General features: G+C 38.3%; 1 long non-coding RNA gene across 1 annotated transcript; it reads left to right on the forward strand.

The window, feature by feature from the left end:
* Nucleotides 1-2,336: 2,336 nt before the first annotated feature.
* On the forward strand, nt 2,337-4,889 carry LOC126922654 (uncharacterized). Its single transcript, XR_007712884.1, has 3 exons — nt 2,337-3,012; nt 3,099-3,166; nt 3,638-4,889. It is a non-coding gene; the product is annotated as an uncharacterized LOC126922654 (long non-coding RNA).
* Nucleotides 4,890-9,656: the final 4,767 nt, after the last annotated feature.

Raw genomic sequence — 9,656 nt, forward strand, 5'->3', positions numbered from 1 at the left:
CACATGAGCTAGAGGACTATTCGAGCCACGCTGTTGTTTTGCCTCGGAGTACCAATATCGTTAATAATGTAATAATAAACCAACTCCAGGCAAAACAATATTGCCGCTAATCGTCTAACAAAGGCGAATGGAAATTTACCGGTACCCCCGCGACCAGTATAAATAAAGGACCACGATCGTAAAGTGACCAGTTTTTTTCAATCTCAATCTCGAGCGATTTTATTAGCGATCAACACACAGTCTTTAGCGAATCAGTTAATACCAAGCGTCTAGCGAACATTTTTTTAACGACCAGTATCGAGCAATCTACGGTCGTCTCTGTATTTATAATTATTTTAAAATATATTTGACGGTTTTAATATCAAGTAATCTCGTCATTAAACTACCACACGACCAACCATCCTCTACAAATACAAGATTTTGTTATGAATTTTCAATTCCTAACAAGTATAGGAATATGTCTTAACGTTTCGAAGCAGACAAAATTCTTGATTAAACTTCAATTTTATCTACAATTTCCTTAAATCAAAGGTTTTATCATTCGTAGCACTTTCTTAGATTATATTTTTTTTTAATATAGTATAAGAAATTTAATGTTTAGAAGTGTATAGAATTTTCTATTGGAATTTAACTTTATTCAAAATTTCCTCAAATTAAAGATTTTGTCCCTTGTGCCATATTTTTTCTGATCATTTAAGTGTAAAATAGTACTAACGATAATTTATATTTTTGATGGAGATTATATAAGAACAATATCCATCCTGTTTTGTGAGATACAGTATACGAAGCTTGAATTGTTTTGAAAATTACGAAAATTACGAAAGCCGTGATTCTAACGTCTAAAATTTTATGTTCATTGAATTCCTTCATCCTTTGCGCCAATTTAATAAAGGAGCCATATCGATTTCTTGTCGTAAAACCGCAATGGCAGTTCAACCATTAATCGATTTTCGCGTCTTCCTACCCATCTCGTAATTCTGTTCCTGTGGTTTCGCGCGGAACCCTGCGGTAAAACTTGTCCCGCAACAGTGAAAACCTTTTCGGTGTCTACCTTTCATCGGGAAACCCTCGACGTTCCATTAATCGCGCGTTTAAAACAGAAGTATAATCTTGTAAATAAAATATATTCCTATGGAAGTAAAAGGTGTCCTTTCTTTTTTATCGTATCAAGAAAGAACGTACACAATTTTCATTTCCTTTTTAAAACAATTTTGAACCGTTCTTTATTCCTTGTTGAAATTTACGAATCACATTCTCTAGAGATTTTATTTAACTTTGAAGAGAATTGTAAATTTAATCATGGAAGTCCGTCCTCTAAACACGAGCTGTTTTATCTGAAACGGAGATCGTTCGTCCATATTTCAAATAGTAGAGCGTAGATAAAGCACATAACGTCTGATATCGATATCATTAGTAACTACTCTCTTTACGACCTCTTTCTAAGTTATAAATTACTCGTTGAATTCAGTCGCCGAGGACAGTAATCGATGCAATTAGAGTAGCCGTATGCGTAACACGTATACGTTTGTACACGTTGCTGCGTATAATTAACCGGCGCACGATCAAAATTTGCCTCGTCTGGAAATAGAATAACTCTCCGCGAATCTTCGAATTATCCCTTGCTATAGTTGAATATTCGCCTGTACTCACGCGTTTCAAACTTACCGTTTGTTGGATGATTGATACTATTTAAAAAATATATCTCGGAATTTTTATTATACCGTGTTTTGAAGATTGAAGAGATGGGGATTACAAAAATATTTCGACATTAAAATTAAAATAAATGAGATACGTTGAAAATAATTTTAATCTAGTGGTTGTTTTAAGGAAACGAGATACGCTATGTTCGTCTTTTGAAGGATTTCACGCAGATTGTAATTCCTAATGTCATTTGATTAAAGGGCTGTCATTCCGTTTGAACGTGCTGCGTGTCAGTTTTCTTATGTATGTGTGGATGTCAGAGGTGTCAAGTTCTAGGCGAAGTTTCGAGATAGGATATCCTCTGGGAACGTTGAGGATTATTCTCAAGAAGCGGTCTTGCACTGTTTGAATTTTGATCAAACGGGATTTGGTTTTTGGTTTGCATGAAAAATTGATTGAGTTGCGATCTACGCAACTAGATATCCCAGCATCAAAGACCTAGATTGGCTATGCACTTCCCTTTCGCACATTCTAATTTCTAAAATTCGAAACTCAATTCTTCGCTATAAACGACGTCACCAAATTCCATTTTTCCACATGTTTCTTAATAAACTAGAATTAATATTTCTTCCTAGATGCGTACGGTCTGGTTAGAGTTGCGAATTTTTCCGGTGAAAATATTGCGAAACGTAAAATTTCCCTTGTCAATATTTCGGACAAGCGTAAATTGTGGACGACAGGATCGTGTGTGTACACCGCATTTCCTGCGGGTGCGATTCTATGTAAGTTGTCACCGGCAGGCAACCGTGGAAGGTTTCCAGGTGAAATTACTGCAAGTTGTGTGTTTGGTAGTGGCGACAGGAACATGCTACTGAAACTCGTCATATCGGTGTACTTTAATTTTTCCATAAGTAACAATCACGATATGCACATACACTCCGATTTCTAAATGTTACGATATTTACTGGTCTATATAAAATGCTATAATTAATAGAAACTACCATTGAAATGATTAGTCGTTCAGAGTTTGGTATTCATGCAAAATAAAATCCTCGGATATAAGCATTAAATTATATTATATTAAATTAAATTAATTTCGATTGAATTAAAATTTTAATAATGCGAATGATAAAACTGATCAAAATATTGCATATATTAAATAGAAGCATTATATTTTATTATACATAATTGATAACGCTTTTATTACATTGAATCTATATGAGTTTCCTTAAAGTTTCGAACGAGATAATAACTTCTAAAGATTTTTAATAGTTTTCTAATAATTTTTCAGGTTTATTTCATTTCCAGCAAGTGTCTTAATAGTTATGAATGGGGCACGTATATCGTGATAAAATGCGAATTACGATCGAGGTACTTAAAAAAAAAAGAAATACGTTTCAGCGAGTAAAGTGGAGAACGGTTTTGTACATTGACACGCAATGTTTATGATTTTACAGGATGCAGTAGTTAGAGTGGAGCTGCGAGTATCGTGCGCTTTATGGAATTTCTGTCGCCCCTTTAACAAGTACATTTTACTATTTAAACGCAATGAACGTACGCCGAATGAGCTGCTAATTATTCAAAAACCTCTGAAATTCGAACCAGCCGGGACATGTGAATTCATAATTGTGTGCATAACTTCAGAAATAAACGGTACAGCACGTTTTGCGTCGCGGGGAATGGTTTAGAGACGAAGCACGTTCCTTGTCGAGCCTGATCTTTAATCAGTAAAATTTCATTTAATTTATTCAAGAGTCACCGTTTCATTCGCGACAGGCCATCCGTTAAATCGGTAAAGGACGCATAACGTAGATGAAGAATCATTTTCAAAGGTGTTTGAGCAGCAGCGGCTAATGTCCGAGTGCAATATAATTATATTTCTCTAGCGAGGAAAGGACAAATCAAATATTCCAAATCGTTTATAAACATCATATACGTTTAATCGCAATTTTTTCTTCATTCTTTAATCCGCTGGTTCATCTAGCTTTTTTTTTAGTAATTTCGTGAGCACGCTATCGAAGGGTAAAAAGCATTTTCCGAGAAGAGCGTAAGAGGAGGCAAGAAAGGGGATCGTCTAAGAGACAACATCCGAGAAAAAGAGAACGTCGAAGAGAAGCTGAGAGGGGTTGGTGCCATCTTGTCCAGCATGGATTCCACGTCGTATGAGGTCCTACGGTTTAATAATACATCCCAGGACCGTTAATCACCCTCGTGAAATATAATTTAATACCTGAGCGAACGAGTGCCGACCACTAAAAATGACGAACGGCCAGGAAACACGCGGCTAACTCACCAGCCAGCCCCTTCAGCGCTCTGCTATAATCACCCCTTGCTGGTGGACGTGCAATAACGATAAAGGGTTGGGTAGTCCTGAACGAGTCTTTTGGTGTGACCGCTCGTGAAAGGCATATACTAGTTGGCTGTGCATTACGTTCGTCCAGTGCCACCGTACTCAATAGCCCCAATTCGCAGGATTCCTTCACATTGGTATAAAGGCCCTCCCATACCACTTTTGATTTTTCAACCTCTTCTTTTTTATCCTCTTCCTTTTCTCTCTTTCTCTCTCTGCCTTCGTTCGTTTTTCACTATTAACGCCTTTTGCCCTAGGTAATACACGAGCTTCATACATCGTATCGATAGCGTTGATCTAGCTAGTTGGATCGTCGAAGTCACTCGGTGGAAAGATCGTTCTCTCTTCCTCTTTGTTTTTTATTAGTCAGAGATCGTATTGACGGTCCTGGTCGTTCCTTCTGGTTCCTTTTTCTTTCTCTTTCGAACCACCCTTGTCTAGCCGAGTGACGGCCAACGAAATCGGGTTAATGTCCACGACAATGACCACGATTTCGTCCAATGAAAGCGTTCACGGGCGATCTTCCTTCCGGAGCGGAGGCGCGCTTTTTATCGGCACCGACTGGCCGAACTGGCGAACTAGCAATTGCGGAGGGGTGGTTTCCAGGCTGTAATGGACTTCCATGTACAAGGTGTTCACCAACGTTCCGGAACTCTCGTTACAATCCTTTTAACGAGATCTTTTTACCGGCTCGACCGAGTCGTTTGTTATAGTACATACACTGGAGAGGGTCATCGCGTCATTTCATGTTGCTTTTTTTAGTTTTATGTAGCTATTCGGGAATCTAGTCCTCCATGAGCATTTAACTTTTATACTATTGTACTGTAGATACATGGAAATGAAAATAAAGAAACTAAGAATGTTAACAAACTAATTGAAATTGCAAGGGTACAAATAATTTTTAAAATTTTGTTGTTGTTTAATTGCCTGACTAATTCATTACTAGTGTTAATTTTAAATAGGAAAGTTTCTATTCTTGTTTTTAACAGTTTTTCTTACGAGAGTTCATCCTCGAATTGTTCATTAATTGATCATCCAAAAATAGATCGTTTCGTTAATTGATATTATGACAATCGAGATTATACGATGCTTAATCGTGTTTCTACCTGAATGAATGTCAATAATAATTTTGCCAAAGTTTATGCATGTTTTTAGTAATTGAAAAAGCAAAGAATCTTCGTAACTCTAGCGTCTATTCATTTATTATCGGTGATGTATAGCGTTTGCGAAAAATTACGTCATTTTTTGTAGCGTTTCAAGTATCATTACCTAATTCTTTTACGTCTGACATAATGAACTGTTCGCAAAGAGGGTGGTAAGTTACATGAGTCGTTCTAGTTTATCATAATGGCTATAAATAAAGGTATTAAGTATAGCCATGAACGAACTACTCGATCGTGTGGACTTCCCTTCTTCCAGACCTCCCCAGTTTCTACATAAATTGCCGAAATATCTACACGAGCTGTCGAACGTGAGCCACAGCATAGCAGGGGTTCTTTAGACGGGGTAATAAAGATATAAGACAGCGTTTTATAGGCTGACGTCGTAGCTGGGTTCGAAAGCGCTTGGCAGATGCCATTAGCGATGGTTACGAATAATGCTTGAACAAATACAACATCATATCCAATACATTGTTTCTCTCATTTTCTCAAATAAATCCCAATTTTGAACTATTTATTTCCAGCCTCTTTTCTCCTAACAGCATCTAATATCAAATATCGAAATCATTAACCGTACGATAGAAAATTCCTCATGATAGAAAGTTCTAAAAGTTGTTCTCTACGCTCGACTTCCATTTAGAATTTAGGACAACTCCCCAGAAACCATAGGCCGATGTTTTCGAAGAAAGATAGCCGGGTCGGTTCATAAATCATTATTTGATTTCGTAACAATGATATTATCCCGGTTGATTTTGCTCCACGCGAGGAATGCTCGTTTCTTTCCCCTCTTAACCATTTCTCAATTTACGAGAGCAAACCGTTGTTAGCGCAACATTCACCCAGGAGAGGAGAGGTTGATTTATGCGTGGTTCAAACAAGCCACTAACCTTCGTATGTTCGCGTTCAAAGCGACTTAATACGAGTCGATGAAATATTTATACACAGGGGCATCCTTATTTGGTGTTTCTTCCAGCGAAGAAGTATGCCTCTCGCAATCAAATTTTGATGAGCTATTAACAGGAGAGATTCATAGAGGAGACTATACACATCGAAGACAATCATGGTGGAGAGAATTATAACGAAGGTTTATGAAAAAGGTATGCTAAACGCGATCATATCTTCGTTATGGGAAAGAAGGACACGCGATGACCACGTAACGTATGTATATCGTTATCCGTGGAAGATGTAAATTCAGTAGGAGAACTTCATTTTCATCCATCTTGCTTTGTCCCTGTCACGCTGAACGTAGATTCTAGCCGCTGGTATGAAAAATAGACGTTCACCTTTAACGGTACATAATGCTTCGAAACGATGAACAATATTTCCTGCTACGCGGCATCGTTAGAATGAGAATAAATTTCCATTTTGAGCACGCAGACGACACAGTATATTAAACTGCTCCCTTCTAAATTTCCCGCCCAAGACTCGGCGCGATATATTTCAGACTGAAACCCTCTTAAAGAGATCCCTCTGAACTCCCTGTTGTACATTTGTCGCCTGGTATAATAATTCAATTGGCTGTCTTTCGTTATTAATGCATCTATCGATTCTCCTTCCTTTCTTCAGAATTTTTACGACAGTCGTCTGTCAATTAGCCTGTCAATTTTCGAACACTTTTCAAATGGACCGGGATATTACTCTGGTGAGAGATAGTAAGTGGAGATGGCTGTTGAGCAATCAATTTGTGGCAATCAATTTGTAGAAAATTGCTTTTATTGCTCACTACGTTCTCTATGTTTTATTTAAAGACAGGAAAATGTTATTCACTTTTTTCAGCAGTTATATATTTTTCTGTTGAATTAGAACGAGAAAATGTTACAACTGGTAATATATCGCACGCGTCATATGATTCGACACGATCTACTCCACTTTTTGTACAGTTCTTAATTTCATTGCATAGGTATACAATTACTTCCATGAGTTCATTCACCGCAAGAAGATAACCATAAATAAAATAGATTTTAAGCTAAATTTAAGATATAGTACCTGTTAAAATCAATGTCCAATCGGTTGGAAATAAAATCGTGCAGAATAAGTGTTACAGAGAATACTGTATGAAATTCAAATGCAATATTATTTTACAGATAAAAGGAAAAAAGAGTAATTTACCAGTTTTATACTATTTTACGGTTATTGCCTTTTTCCAGAATTTAACGTCGTGTACTTTTTACAATCTCGAATAAACTATCGCTATAACTTCCATAATAGATCTAATTACGAAATTCTGTCTCCGCTCATATATCTTGCCCCTGTCTAAGTGAAACGATCGTAAAAAAATGATGTCCACAATTCATGGCCGTAAGACAGATCTCTTATCTCTTTCGCTCTCCAACGAATCCTCTATTCGCGATGTTTCGCGTCAGCTGAAAAATCTAGGCCGATTGGTGCTCGCTGAAACCGTATATAATGTCGGTGTGGCGGTCGTTTAAAAATTGAACAAGCCAGCTATCGAAGCAGGGTTGCACCCCATAAATTATCCGCAGGGGGTCGAGCGATTCTTCTCGCGAGGCCGATGACTCCGGGCAACCAAAGTCGCCTGGGATCATGAGTTATGGCTGTACAGTGACTCTGCAACACGTTGTTGATCGGCGTTCGCTTTGTGACATCGCTTTTAAGCCGACCGGCCTTCTATCTCGCGGCGTTTCCTTGACATTTATATTTCTGACATCGCGGGAGAGATATATAACCACGAGCCGAGATTTCAAACTGAACATCCTAACAGAGGAGGGTGATCGTTAAACGGATCGATACCTCGTTACGTAATGAGCAATTCTTTGTTCGTCCTCGACGACGCAATTGAAAACGGTGTTTCATTGTTAAGGAGACAAGAGAAAGGGAGAGTTTCAACGTTCGATCCTTTTCTCTCGAGACCTCATCTTTCCTTCTTCTCTTATAGTTTCTGTCTCCCTTCCGGACGTATACGTCGAGAGGATCCCGTGTTTGAATGTAACCTCCGAGTGGGAGGATCGTTATGTTCTTATCCGGTGATTCGATGAACAAGAGAGGGGAGAGAAGGGAATAATAGCGATTGGGAGGCGGCTTTTTCCAATCGAACGATCCTCGCGAGATTAACGCCGGCCGTAAATGCGGTATTACGCTTAAAACGACGCAACGATCATCGTGATGAAGTTTGTCGATGCTCGACAACAATTCAATCTATGTAATTTGCCGATTCGCGCGACAAAGAGCATCCGCGATTGCGGCGTCGAAATTTGTATGGATGTCCAACCAGGCAACAAAATACGGCGTAATAATTTATGTTTTGTACGTATTGATAATATTTCGTTTCCGGCGGAAACGCGGATAAATAACAATGCGGAAACTGCACTTCCGTTGTGAAAATTTCCACATTTCGTAAATACGGCTGTTTAATTTCTCATTTCCTCTGTATTAGTTAAGGTGAATTTATATTAAACGACTTTTACAAACCGATCTTTTTTATTTAATAATTTATCTATTAATAATGTTAATAAAGCGACAAGTTATAAATTACAGGTAACACACGTCGATTTCATAGTTTCAACATTTTTTTGTCGAATAAGATAAATCGATGGTTCCAGCGTTAACGTGTACAATCTCCACGAACACTAGCCAAACCAACTGCGAAGCCCAAAATATAATTTCTAATTTATTCCAAACAATTTCCACATGATTTATCTCTCTCTGACCACATACCTAAGCCGTCCAATCATCGTGCCGATGCTAATTGTTTCTTTCGTAGAATGCAGGCGTGTAAGGGTCATTCGATCACGCACTTGATGATCTATAACAGTGTAAATCCCGTTTAGCGAGATACAGGTGGCTATCCTATACACCGGATATAGAGCCTGATGAATAGCCAAGCACAATCTTGCGGTGTACAGTGGCTTAGACGGCAAACATACTGATACGGCATTGGAACCGCTTGGCAAAGCGAGCTTCCAGTTTGGATTCGTCTTTGGATCGTTATATTCAAGAAACATGAAATTCCTTTGAGACAAGTGGTGGACGATAACGTAAAACCGTGTGATGAAATGCGAAAGGTGGATATTCGATATTACGGTTAAATTATAATTGCATTCTCAAACAATTTTCTTATGGCGAAAGAAAAAATAGACCATACGTGATATTGTCCATGTTGCACACTTTGCATATTGGAAAAATCGATGAACTCATCGGGGATTTTGCTGTGGAAAAATATAATTCGAAACAAGATTAGCATTAGATTAACTTGGATTCGTTTCATCGTATTCGGTCGATCGGGGAGAAATCGTATAGTTTCTGACAGCTACATGCAAAGAGGTGTGGCATGCATGTCACTAAAGAGACGTAGATCATTGGATAATGATGGGATGTTCCATCTCGTTCCGTTCTATTCGGTTGTAATCCCATCCTCCCTAACACAACAGTCATCATGTCGTCGTGGTACGGATCACTTAGGGATCATTAGCTTTATGGCGCTTCCGTATGGCCCGCCGCTTGCGTGCAAGTGGATATTGTTCGAAAGTTGTACGACGATGCATTCG

The sequence above is a fragment of the Bombus affinis genome, chromosome 12, assembly GCF_024516045.1.
Source record: "Bombus affinis isolate iyBomAffi1 chromosome 12, iyBomAffi1.2, whole genome shotgun sequence".
NCBI lineage: Eukaryota > Metazoa > Arthropoda > Insecta > Hymenoptera > Apidae > Bombus > Bombus affinis.